Source organism: Bubalus bubalis, chromosome 8 (genome assembly GCF_019923935.1).
Source record: "Bubalus bubalis isolate 160015118507 breed Murrah chromosome 8, NDDB_SH_1, whole genome shotgun sequence".
Lineage (NCBI taxonomy): Eukaryota > Metazoa > Chordata > Mammalia > Artiodactyla > Bovidae > Bubalus > Bubalus bubalis.
Genome location: NC_059164.1, coordinates 49,445,538 through 49,459,978, shown reverse-complemented (window position 1 = coordinate 49,459,978; position 14,441 = coordinate 49,445,538). Strand labels below are relative to the sequence as shown.

General features: G+C 37.0%; 1 non-coding gene across 1 annotated transcript; it reads left to right on the top strand.

Moving 5' to 3' along the window:
• The first annotated feature begins 2,658 nt into the window (after window positions 1-2,658).
• Window positions 2,659-2,730, top strand: TRNAS-GGA. The gene has a single exon. It is a non-coding gene; the product is annotated as a tRNA-Ser (tRNA).
• The last annotated feature ends 11,711 nt before the right edge of the window (window positions 2,731-14,441 follow it).

Here is a 14,441-nt window from a genome sequence, read left to right as displayed (position 1 = left end):
GCACTTAAGGTTGCTAAGTAAGAGAAGAGACCTTTAAAAAACCTGAAGGTGAGAGAACACTTTCATTGGCTCTGAGTTTTAGAATGCTTGGTAAGTGACTTAATTTCAGAATTCTTTAGTTTTGAGATCCAGCAGGAAATAATTCTGGACTGTACACTTGCTGTAAAATTTACCATGTCTGTTTTGAGAGAGAGTGCTTACATTACAATATTGTTTGACAACAGTTTTACTATATGAAAGATAGTTTAAAAATAAACCTAAGACCTGGCTGGAGCATGTTAACAATACATTATTTCTTAGCATGAGACCATCCAAAGCTAAATCATCCACATTACATCATTCATCTTATTATTAGTCCAGTTACCCAGAAGACTTAGTCAACTTTGTTTCCTTTCCCCCTACAACCAACATTCAGAATGTCATCAAGTTATCTTATTATTTTCTTAACTCCACTCCTAGCACCTTAATTAAAACTTTTATGTCTTGACCATGCTGGCCACAAAGACCAATTAAAATAAGGTAGAAAATAGACATAAGCTCCCATGTCTGGCCTCTGGGAAGTGAGGTCGCTCAGTTGGGTCTGACTCTTTGCAACCCCATGGACTACAGCCCACAAGGCTCCTCCATCCATGGAATTTTCCAGGAAAGAGTACTGGAGTGAGTTGCCATTTCCTTCTCCAGAGGATCTTCCCTACCCAGGGATCGAACCCAGGTCTTCTGCATTGCAAGCAGATATTTTTACCATCTGAGCCACGAGGGAAGCTCCCACCAGAATCTAATTCAAAAGGCCTATTATAATGCTATCAATTGGTAGAGTGTTTAGACCATCTTGAAAGAGCCTAACCAAAATCTTGAGACAGAAATTAGATGTGATTATACTGGGATTATACAATTCAATAGTCTAGGAAGATCTACAACAGAACAAATGTGACTTGGAAATTGTTTCACAGTCATAAAGAGAAAATTTGGCCACTCCAAGGGATGTTCCATACACTAGTTTGAGTCTTATCCTAGATACATAACCCTTTCAGGTCAGCAGAAAGGTCAAAAAACTGGCCAGAGTTCCAAATGAACTGCTTTTGAAATCTGTGAGTAGGAGAATTCAAATCTAAAATCTGCAAGAGCAGTCTTTAGACATTCTGGCCATAATTCATTTGTTATTGATACCATATGATTGCAATGACATTCAATGGTGTAAGAGCAATACTTGCTGCCAAGAAAGAAAATCTTGTATGATATCAAGCTTTATACTTTTGGCCACACTTGTAACAAAGATGTATTTTTTTGTGTTATTTTCATTTTTTTTATCCCCCCAAAGGCCTTGCTGTTCCTCTCTTTAATCTCCAACTATTCTATGCCAAAATGGACAAGATAGATTTTTTTTAGATTTTCATAGACTAACTCCTTGAATATTAGAAGAAGATTAGAAGAAACAAATTGGCCTCTAATTTATATCTCAGATGAAACATTACTTCTTTCTCTTTTCTATGGAGTACCACCAGAATGCAATCTTAAAGTCCTAGTGTGGTTAAGAGATTTGTGTATAGAAATTGCTTTCTGCTTATATTGTGGAACCCCCATCCTAAACCAGCTCAATCCATTCCAGACATGGTAAATGACTTTTCCCCCAGAAATTGGAAGAGTAAGCAAGACTCACTTACTTAGGGAAAATAAAGTATTTAGAGTTGTCTAGTTGTGATGATTTATTGAATTCGATTAGGTGAAATAAGCAACTCCTGGAACTTGCATTTATGTCAGCAATTGGCTTATTCCTTGATGCTAATATCTTGGCTTTGCTTGGTGAACTGGTGGTCAAAATGATCCTTGCTTCTTATTCAGACTATTTTTTATCCTTCTGCAGGCCACAACTATCTGGCTGGCTCATTTCATTTTTGTCAGAAAAATCGTAAATCTTGAGGTATATCAGTTGAAGCACAAAACTAGGAAAATGAAATGGGGGAAAATGAAAGGTGGTCCACAGTTGGACCATCAAGTGGGCTGTATTGAATTTAGATGGGTATCTCCCAGAATTAACCATTTAGCTACAAAGAAGAAGATTTCTACATGTAGGCAGTATTTGGTAAGTACGGGAAATTATCATATCACATGTTATTATAGTTTGGGGGCTACTTTAAAGAGGTTGCTTAGTACAGTGCTTTAATAAGTAGCATGCTGCCAGTGTTCTTTATATGGATGAGATAGGAGAACAATTAATGCATAACAGTCTCTCCTTACTCATTTCCAAGGACATGAAATTTGGCAGCACCCCAGACCCTTCCTTCTCCCATCCATACCTAATCAACCAACTTGTCCTTACGGACTACACAAGTTACCATATGCATTGTATAAGTGTTAGAAAGTATAGACAAGAAAAGATAAATTCACTTATCTTACCGCTCAGTTTTAAGAATCAAGTATTTCTGTTCCAGTTACTTTTGCTGCATTAAATTTTATAAAAATAACAATTGTATTCACAGGTTCTGTGAGTAAGGAATTTAGTCTAGACCCAGGGCAGACTTCTTATGTATTTTAACAGGCATGGGGTATTAGCTGGAAAGATTGAAAGACTGAGATGAAGATAGGGATCATCTGAATGCATCTTCCCTCACATACCGACAGTTGACACTGATTATTGGCTGGACTACTGGTTAAAGGGCTTCCCTGGTGGCTCAGAGGTTAAAGCGTCTGCCTGGAATGCAGGAGACCCAGGTTCGATCCCTGGGTCGGGAAGATCCCCTGGAGAAGGAAATGGCAACCCACTCTAGTACTCTTGCCTGGAGAATCCCATGGAGGGAGGAGCCTGGTAGGCTACAGTCCATGGGGTCACAAAGAGTCGGACACAACCGAGCAACTTCACTTTCTTTCTTTCACTTTCACTGGTTAAATTACCTATTCATGGCTTCTTTATGTGGGCTAGTTTGAGTATCCTTACAGCCTACATAGCAGCTGAGTTCTACAAATAAGTGTCCTAAGAAGTGCAAAAGGCAAAAGTGCAAGGTGTTCTTATCATTTAACCCCAGAAGGCTTGTGCCATTACTTCTGTTATACTGTGATGGTCAAGGTGGTCACAGGAGTCTGCCCAGCTTGATTCTATGGGTTTTCCTTTGGGGGCTCAGAATAAGAAGAAAGGAAATTATATTCACCTTTTATTCTTTAGAGGATGCTTTATGGTAAATAAAAAGAAAAACTCAGAGATATTGTCCTATTTCCTAGAAACTAAAAGAGAGACTGTGAAGGAGGCATTGACATCTCACTGTAGCAGTCCCAAGGAGAGGGGTACTCCTGAGTAAATAACCAAGGCAAGATCACCATTCCCAGACTCTGATTTGAGAGATAACAGATAAAATATCAGGCATAAGTGTTTGTATTGCTCTTACCTACAAAGCTACAAGTTTGAGATATCTAACCATGTGTTCCTGACTTCAAAGTTCAACAGTTACTCTTACAGACCTGCATGTATTTGGAGAGCAATTCTTGTGGAGCAGCTTAGGGAAATAAAAGGGACAGTTCTTCAAATCTGCCGCACTAGGGTATCACCCAGATATAACACCCAGAAAGTCCAGTTTTAACAAAATACCTAAGTCTTCCTATAGAACTAACTTCCTACAGAAGAGTAACAGCAGCGGCAACAAGAACAAAGCAGCTTCAGTTTCCTAATCCTGCAGCAGGATTCAGAAAAACCTATTACTCTCCTTGGCTTAATAGAGGTGAAACTGCAAACTGTAAGTACAGGTGCTCAGAGCAACTAGGAGGATGGTTATAATTACATTACAACTGTGTTGGTGAAACTTTGGGTGAGATTCTGAGGTCAAGTGGTTAAATGGAGAAGGCAATGGCAACCCACTCCAGTACTCTTGCCTGGAAAATCCCATGGACGGAGAAGCGTTGGTAGGCTGCAGTTCATGGGGTCGCTTGGAGGCGGACATGACTGAGCGACTTCACTTTCACTTTTCACTTTCATGCACTAGAAGAGGAAATGGCAACCCACTCCAATGTTCTTGCCTGGAGAATCCCAGGGACGGGGGAGCCTGGTAGGCTGCCATCTATGGGGTCGCACAGAGTCGGGCACGACTGAAGCAACTTAGCAGCAGCAGCAAGTGGTTAAATGATGAATAAGGCAATATCAATCCTAGAGGGAAATTTGGACCAGGGAATGTCAGATGGATTAGAGACACTATGGATAAAAAGAAAAGCCAGAAAGTTATCCTAGTTACAATCGGGTCATCCTTGCTTTACATGGTTACAATAATATACAGATTGCAGTTACCACAGTTTAGTTGCTGCTGCTGCTAAGTCACTCCAGTCGTGTCTGACTCTGTGGTAATATTGGAGATGATGGTAGGTGTGTCTAGCAGCTATAAAAATAAGCACAAAAATATTATTAGAAGAAAATAGGGAAGAACGTCTCTATGTGGAGACAGATTCCAAAAGAAGCTTGGTGTAGAAAAAAAAGTTGTGAGGTTTGGAAGCAGCATAATTATTTAGGAAAGGTTCAGTTATGTCAAATATCAGATATTACATAAAAATTTGACCATTTGTAATTCAATTGGGAGGATAGGCATACTAACTATTGTTGGTACCAGTAAAAGGAATACTTTCCATTCCCATACCATTTAATGTACCAGTTACCATTTATTTAGTGGGACAAATGTATCTTTTGAAGTCTACATTTAAAAACAAAGTAGAAGAGCTTCTGAATTTTCTAAATCTGGCTGGTTTGGGCATGATTTTTTAAGATAAGTGTTTTAAAAAGAAATCCTTATGAGAATTTGCCTCTTAGATGACGATTCTCATCTTTCTATATTTAAAAGAGATATCATTTCAGAATTAAGACCAGCAAAGTCAGTGAGAAGAACACATGTCGGGGTGTCCTAGGGATCAGAGAAAAGAACTCATTGTAGTGGAGGAGTTATAAAGAAGAATTAGACAGTTGAGATAGAAGACTCTGCCCAGCAGGAGGAAATTGGAACTGATAGATTTCTGTCCTTCCAACTAGGAAGGCTATTGTTCTGTTGGGTGAAGAACAGTCATCATTCACCACAGTTGGTTGACATGATTTATTAAGTTGAATCAAGTACAAAAAAGAAAGGTTGTTTATGATAGGCCAGATTCCATGAGTGGGAATTTCTTGGAGTCAAATAGGAGAGAATACGCCCCTGTGTTAAAGACTTCCAGAGGCCTCTTCCACTCCACTTTCCACCCCTCCCAAGGTCACTTGCCAAAGAAATACTTTGCTGGACACAGAAGTGGCTACAGCTGTGGTCATAAGGAAACCTCAGAGTATGAAATGAATCATTCTCTCTTTTAGTTAACTTTTTTGGAAGTATGCAGACAGGGTAAAGGACAGGTGCTGGTTAAGACAATAAACATCATTAAAGTGTTTGGAAACGCTGCCAGTTTCCATGAACAAAATCTTGCCAAAGAGCTGTAATTATTTGTTAGGTCAATGAACTAAAATTTTCCCAGTATCAGTATTAAGCAAAAAGGTCATTAATGCTTTGTGCGTGTGTGTGTGCTAAGTTGCTTCAGTCTTGTCCGACTCTCTGCGACCCCATGAACTGTAGCCCACCAGGCTCCTCTGTCCATGGGAATTCTGTAAGCAAGAATACTGGAATGAGTTGCCATGCCTTCCTCCAGGTAGTCTTCCTGACCCCGGGATAGAACCTGCTTTCTTATGTCTCCTGCATTGGCAGGTGGGTTCTTTATCACTAGCACCACCTGGGAAGCTTCATTAATGCTTTAGGGGACTATAGTGAGTTTGAAAGAGGGTTGACTTGATCCTCCCCTTCCACAGTCCTCTGTTAGATCACCCAGTGATCTTCCTCAACCACCAGACTCCTGGATGGCTGAAGCAGGGCCAGCAACTGACTCCATGACCATCCATGCAGGGTTTGCTGTTATCCTCCACCCAAACTGGCAAGGTCTTCTATGACTTATGTAGACTGATCCCCAGATGAGGATCACCACCTCCCTACCCTTCCTTCAAAAAGCAGTCTGGGATCAGTTCTCTACCATGGCTATGAAAATGGAGAAATTAACTACAGTGTTTTATTCTGTCAGTGTTGGACAAAATCTGCAACTCCATGCAAGTGTCCCAAACATCTAGGATTGCAAGTATGGAGACAGGCCCTTCAGTCATAACAAAATCCCAGTTTTGTCCATGAAGAAGGGGGAGAGGACAGACCCATAGATAATATAGGTGCTTGAACTCATGTGTTATCCCCAAAGTTGGAGTTGTTTTCTAATTCTAAAGGGCTAGCTTTTGTGACCCTTTTTCCATAGATGCCATCTCTAAGAGGCCTGACAATAGACTACAGTGTTCTAAACTTGTAATATATCCAGGATATGTGTGTGGGGGTATATTTTTTAAATCCCACCACCTACAATGTAGATATTATTTTTGTTGCACAAATATGATAAATGAGATTTACTGATTTTCTCAAAAATATCTACTTAAGCTTGGCTAACTGCCAAGAGTTCCAGGCAATAAGAATTCATTTCCTTATCTTTCACTCATCATCCTCCAAAGCAAATCATCGCCTAGTAACATATTGATCGTGCTGCTTTTTGAGCCCTTCCTCATGAGATTCTAAAAATCTACTTTTCCCCATATCCTGAGCTTTTCCCCACAGTAATTTCAGGGATCACCTCCCCATTTCAGTCCATCTTACATGTCACACACAATCTTTCATGAAAATAAATGCCTACTTGCAAATAATCCCTTTCAGTTGATTTGTAGATTAATATTAACACCACCCAAAATTTAGCTGTTTTTTTTTTTGTGATTAGACCTAGTGCTCATACAGTAGTCTTTATCCATTGTAATTTTTATTTTCAATAACAATATATATAAACTGATGTTAAAATAAACTGATATTAAAAATAATTGTGCTGTCCTTTTAAGAATTTAAGTTCAAGTATAAAGAACATATAAACTTGTAAAGGAAGTTTATTATGTAAGAAATTCATTATGAAAGAGTTTACTGATTACAATTATCAATGAGTTTCTGCATTTCATGAAGGAATGGTGACATAATCCAAATACATATTGTTAAGTTAAATATCATTTCCACCACAAGAAAAATATCCACACACCCCTACTTTTCTCCTAATATAAAATTCTTGATGTGGCTTCCACAGCTGCTGTTGGCTCTTAAATCTTCAGCTGACCACACTCAGGGTTCCAAACACACACTCTACCTCACACCCCATACAGAGTTACCGCCTCTGCATCCACATAGCTGATCTCCAAGGGTTGTATTAACAGTCACAGGATCTAATTCCCACATCTTGTCCTGAGAGCTGATTTATGATCCCAATAAAGATTTCAACAAAAATATGAGGGTAAATTACTCATAGGAATTTTATTTAAAATGTTGCCCTGAAATTCCCCATTCACTACCCCATCTATCATGGATCAAATTAAAAGCACACATGAGCTAATATTACAGAGTCTAACAGGGTGAAAACGTTTTGGAATTAGTAACAATCCCTTCCTAACAATGTATTATCTCTGAAATTCCTTTCTGGAACAATGATCTTGATTTGCACTTTTTAAAAAAATAACAGGCAAAACTGTTAATAAAACAAATAATGAGTGGCTAAGGACACTCTGAAAATAGACATCAAGGACTTCAACTTTTGAGAAGAGAGACTTACTTTGAATCATTTTAGCAAAGAAGAAAGCCTTACAATATTAATAAATTTCAGTTTCTGGTATAAAAGGTGACTGGTTCATCCCTGACAGAGCCTCGCCCAACTTGCCATTGGAACATCCATGAAGATGCAGGCAAGGGTGAAAGTGTACATCACTACTCAACTACCAATAATGGAACCCAACTTGGTGTCAGAACTGGAAAAGATTTCCACCCGTAGGCCGTTCAGGCTCAACTGAGAAACACGATCAGTGGCTCAAGCATAGATACAAAGTAAATCTAACGGCCTGAAAAAGGGTCAAAGATATTTTGTCTTGTCCCTCATTTCTGAAGAATATTGGACTGCTTTTTATCTAGTCCATGGCATTGTTTTAGAGATGACGAAATGACGTCTCTGTTCTTTTTGATTCCCCACTTCAAGTCCTGAAAATCATAAGACCTGCCTCATGCGTTAATGTCCTGCTCTTTACCCTTCCATAACAGTTTTAAAAGGCTAATTATGAAAGTACTATCTGCTTATTAGGGAAAATTTGGAGAGTCAGGAAAGTTGCAAAACAATCACCAGAGATAGCTGGCATGGATATTTTAGCCAACTGTATATACTTTTATGTAGCTAAGCCTTTTAACAGCTCTTGGTGCTGCCTGTCAAATCTGGTAACATTCACTCACCTATCCTCTTAGAGGTTTTGTATTCTCTTCTCTTTCCTTAATATACTTCCCTGGTAGCTCAGACTGTAAAGTGTCTGCCTACAATGTGGGAGATCAATCCCTGGGTCAGGAAGATCTCCTGGAGAAGGAAATGACAACCCACTCCAGCACTCTTGCCTGGAAAATCCCATGGATGGAGGAGCCTGGTAGGCTACAGTCCATGCGGTCACAAAGATTCGGACATGACTGAGTGACTTCACTTCACTTCTTCTCTTTCCTTAAACCTCAACATTCCCTCTTTGCTTCCAACCTCAACTGAAGACTCTGATTCTTATACAGAAGCAATCAAAACAGATGTTTCTACAAAATGCAGCAGGCACAAGCATTGTCCATGCCCTTTGCCTTTTCATTTATTTACTTATTTATTTATTTTATTTTATTTTTAAAATTTACAATATTGTATTAATTTTGCCAAATATCGAAATGCCTTTCAAACCTTCCATTTTGCACTGGATCCCATTTCTCTCTTCTTAAAAACTTTGCTTCTGTAATTATTTCCATCCCTGTCTCACCATTCCCCTCCCTTCCTTAATGAGTCATTACCAAAGGGAAAAATATGCCATAATACCTCCATTTTAGAAAAGCCTTGTCTTGACCCCATATCTCTCTCAGCTCCTGCTCAGTTTTAAGCTTTCCCCTGGACAGAAAAAGTGCTTGCAAAAGTTGCCCATGCTCAGTGTTTGTTCTTATCCTTTTATCTTCTCTCTACAACCCAGTTCAACCTGGGCAACAATCACAACCAAGTTACTAAATCCAGTAATCAGAGTTCAGGCCAAAGATAACTTGACTGTGCAGCATCTTTTGAAACTGTTGATCACTCTGTTCATCTTCATATACTTTCTTTACTTAGTTTTTTTTTTTTTTAAAGAAAACATTTTTAATCTTATAGTACAGTACCTTGAAAATTACAGTAACACAGTACAACAGCTGATGATTCTTAGCTGTGCCAGCCACATCACTGTTCTTTTTATGTTTTTCTTTTATTTTTTAATTACTTTATTTTAATTGGAGGATAATTACTTTACAATATCTTAGTGGTTTTTGCCATACATCGATGTGAATCAGCCATGGGTGCACATGTGTCCCCCTATCCTGAACCCCCCTCCCACCACCCTCCCCACCCCATCCCTCTGGGTTGTCCCAAAGCACTGACTTTGAGTGCCCTGCTTCATGCATTGAATTTAGATTGGTCATCTATTTAACATATGGTAATATACATGTTTCAGTGTTATTCTCTCAAATCATCCCACCCTCGCCTTCTCCTACATAGTCCAGAAGTCCGTTCTTAACATCTGTGTCTCTTTTGCATACAGGGTCATTGTTACTATCTTTCTAACTTCCATATATATGAGTTAATATACTGTATTGGTGTTTCTCTTTCTGACTTACTTCACTCTGTATAATAGGCTCCAGTTTCATCCACCTCATTAGAACAGACTCAAATCCATCCTTTTTAATAGCTGAGTAATAGTCCATGGTGTATGTGTATCACAGCTTCCTTATCCATTAGTCTGCCAGTGGACGTCTAGGTTGCTTCCATGTCCTAACTACTGTAAACAGTGCTGCAATGAACATTGGGGTACATGTGTCTCTTTCAATTCTGGTTTCCTCAGTGTGCATGCCCAGTAGTGGATTACTGGGTCATATGGCAGTTCTGTTTCCAGTTTTTTAAGGAATCTCTACACTGTTCTTCATGTACCAATTTGCATTCCCACCAACAGTGTAAGAGGGTTCCCTTTTCTCTACACTCTCTCCAGAATTTATTGTTTGTAGAATTTCTGCTGGTGGCCATTCTGACTGGCGTGAAATGGTACCTCATTGCAGTTTTGATTTGCATTTCTCTAATAATGAGTGATGTTGAGCATTTTTTCATATATTTATTATCCATCTGTGTGTCTTCTTTGGAGAAATGTCTGTTTAATTATTTGGCCCAATTTTTGATTGGGTTGTTTGTTTTTCTGGTATTGAGCTGCATGAGCTGCTTGTATATTTTGGAGATTAATTCTTTGTCAGTTGTTTTATTGGCTATTACTTTCTCCTATTCTGAAGTCTGCCTTTTAATCTTGCTTATAGTTTCCTTTGTTTTGCAAAAGCTTTTAAGTTTGATTAGGTCCCATTTTTTATTTTTGTTTTTATTTCCATTACTCAGGGGGGTGGGTCATAGAGGATCTTGGTGTGATTTATGTCAGAGAGTGTTCTGTATAGTTTCTGGTCTATACATTTTGATCTTTAATCCATTTTGAGTTTATTTTTGTGTATGGTGTTAGAAAGTTTTCTAGTTTCATTCTTTTACAGGTGGTTGACCAGTTTTCCCAGCATCACTTGTTAAAGAGATTGTCTTTTCTCCATTGTATATTTTTGCCTCCTTTGTCAAAGATAAGGTGTCCATAGGTGTGTGTGGATTTATCTCTGGGTTTTCTATTTTGTTCCATTGATCTATAATTCTGTCTTTTTGCCAGTACCATACTGTCTTGATGACTGTAGCTTTGTAGTATAGTCTGAAGTCAGGAAGGTTGATTTCTCCAGTTCCATTCTTCTTTCTCAAGGTTGCTTTGGCTATTTGAGGTTTTTTTTTTTGTTTCCATAAAAGTTATTAAATTATTGGTTCTAGTTCTGTGAAAAATACCATTGGTAGCTTGATAGGGATTGCGTTGAATTTATAGATTGCTTTGGGTAGTATACTCATTTTCACTGTATTGATTCTTCAAATCCATGAACATGGTATATATCTCCATCTATTTGTGTCATCTTTGATTTTTTTTATCAGTGTTTTGTAGGTTTCTTGTTTCTTGAGGTAAACTTATTCCCAAGTATTTTATTCTTTTCACTGCAATGGTGAATGGGATTGTTTGCTTAATTTCTCTTTCTGTGTTTTCATTGTTAGTATATAGGAATGCAAGGGATTTCTGTGTACTTTACTTAATTTTTATGACAACACTAACACACTCACTTTGTTTTCAGTTTACTTCATTGCCCCTTGACTATGCTTAATCCTTATATTCCCAATCAGGGCTTGCCACATTATTTGAAGTATACAGTAAAAAATGAAAATTCAGAGTCCTTATTCAAAAATTGTTAGGAATTTCAGGACAGTGAGAACATATCATTAAACCAAGCAGGGGCCTTTTAAACACAAGGTCCTATGTGACCACATAAGTTGTATACTCATGAAGCTGGCCCTATTCCCATTCTTACAATGCTTCAGTGCCCATGGCTCAGTGCTCCTCTGTTCACACTCACTCCTTAAATGATCTCATCCAATCCAGTTGGCTTTAGATGCCACATACAGCAACAAGCCCCATTTTATCTTTGACCTTAATCTCTCCATTTACCTCCAAATTCAAGCAGGAAAATGTAGAATAGATCTAGAAACATACATGAATAATAATCAGTATACTGTTTGTCCTCTTACTCTGTTCTTTTTAATGCAGACTGGTGTTTTATTATAGAGATATATATATGCATGGATATATGCTCCTTCATGGGAAAAATCCCATCTTTTTTATTTATTGCCATATCACTAGTTCTTAGAACAGTGACTGGCACATAGTAGGCACTCAAAAAATATTTTTGTGAAAGAATGAATGAAGATTTAATGCTGTATTCACAATTCTTTCATCTTTTACTTTTCATTCTACACAATAGCTTTTGGGTCTCTTTTTATGTGACTAAAGTATTTTTTCTAAAGGGAACAAGGTTTATTTGAGGAATCTAATATAATAAATATACAGGAAAGTAAAGATACTACTGAATTCTATTGGTTAAGCAAGATATTTAGAGAGTACTAGTGATTTGTGGTAACTAATTATTCACATGGCTTAATTGGTCAAAAAATATAAAGGCGATAGTGACAACTAGAGCTATTAGAAAAGGCATTTGGTACCTAGGTAGCAAAGAAGCTTCAGAAAATTCAGATAAATTGCATATTCAAAAATACAAAGCAGAAATGAGTTGTGGTGGAAGAAGGGAAATTTCAAAAGGGAAGAAAGGCCCTACTGAACCCCTTTAGCTGGGAAATAAGTATATATACAGAGTGGGTAGGTAAAAGACTTAGTGTTTTAAGAGAATAAAAAGTAAATCTTCATTATGTGAATACATTTAAAACATAGTAGTTTGAGATACTAAATGGTTTTTAGTTATTTTTCTTTGTCAAATACAAATTGTTCATTCCTGAAGATGAAACTCAAATAAACCATCGAGCAAATAACTTCCAAAACAAGCTGATGTAAATTTATAGACCGTTAAGTGAATAATATTAATACTTAACATATTTTATACAAACTAAGCACATGCAAAGGTATGTGTTTATAATGACTATATTTTACTTATTATATGCAGTTATATTTATTATAGAAAGCTTAGAAAATGGCTATAAAAAAGGAAAATGTAAATCAAAGCAAAAACACCCACTGTAACATTTTGTTATGTTTTATTTCTCGAAGTTCTATCCTAAGCATTTAGGGAAGAAAAGCAAACAAGAGACATCCAAATCAAAAAGGTAAAAATAAAATTGTCTCTGGTTGCAGATAACATAATCTTACACATAGAAAATCTTAAAGACTCCACCAAAAATGTTAGAAATAATAAATTAAGTGATACTACAGGATACAAAAATCAGTGTATAAAAATAAGTTGCACTTCTGTATGCTAACAATGAACTATCTGAAAAAGAAAGAATGAAAACAACCTCATTCACAATAGTATCAGAAACAATAAAATATCTAAGAATTAATTTAACCAAGAAGGTAAAAGATCTGTACACTGAAAACTGTAAGACTTTGATGAAAACAATTCAAGAAGACATAAACCAGTGGAAATACATCCCATGTTCATGGATCAGAAGAATTAATATTGTTAAAATATCCATACTCATGCCATCAAATCATCTGGAGATTAAATGCAATCTTTATCAAAATCACAATGGCATTTTTCACAGAAACAGAAAAAAATCACCAAATTTATTGAAAACCACAAAAGACCCAAATATCCAAATAAATCTTGATAAAGTAGAACAAAACTGGAGTCATCACACCTCCTGATTTCAAATGGTGTTAACACAGCTAACATAATCAAATAAATATGATGCTGACATGAACCCAGATATATAAACCAATGGAACACAACAAAAAGCACAGAAATAAACCTATGCATACATAGCCAATTACTCTTTGATGAGGAACCCAAGAATAATCAATGGGAAAAGAATAGTCTCTTTAATAAATGATATTGGGAAAATCAGATATTCAGATACAAAAAAAAAATCAGATCCCTATCTTGTATCACTCATGAAAATTAACTCAAAATGGATTAAAGACTTAAATGTAAAAGCTGAAGCTGTAAAACTCCTAGAAGAAAACATATGAAAAAAAACTCCTTGATCTTGGTCTTGGCAATGATTTTCTTGGATAACCAAAAGCATAAGCAACAAAAGCAAAAATAAGCAAATATGATGACATCAAACTAAAAAGCTCCCGCACAGCAAAAGAAACAATCAACAAAATGAAAAGGGAATCTACAGAATGGGAGAAAATGTTTGCAAGCTGTGTATCTGTTAAGAGGTTAATATCTGAAGTGTATAAGGAGTTACATATAACTCAATAGTAAAAAAAAAAATAACCTGATTAAAAAAATGCTCAAAGAATCTGAACAGTTTTCCAAAGAAAACATACAAATGGCCAACAAGTACATGAGAAGATGTTCAACATTACTAATCATCATGGAAATGCAAATCAAAACCACAATGATACCTCATACCTGCCAGAATGGCTGTTATCAAAAAGACAAGAGATGACAAATGCTGATGAAGATGTAAGGGAAAAGGAGTCCTTGTGAACTATTGATGAGAATGTAAAGCCACTGTGGAAAGCAATATGGAGGCTCCTCAAACTACCACACAATTGTACTCATTTCACATGCTAACAAAGTAATGCTCAAAATTCTCCAAGCTAAGCTTCAACAGTACATGAACTGAGAATTTCCAGATGTTCAAGCTGGATTTAGAAAAGGCGGAGGAACTGGAGATCAAATTGCCAACATCCACTGGATCATAAAAAAAAAAAACAAGAGAATTCCAGAAAA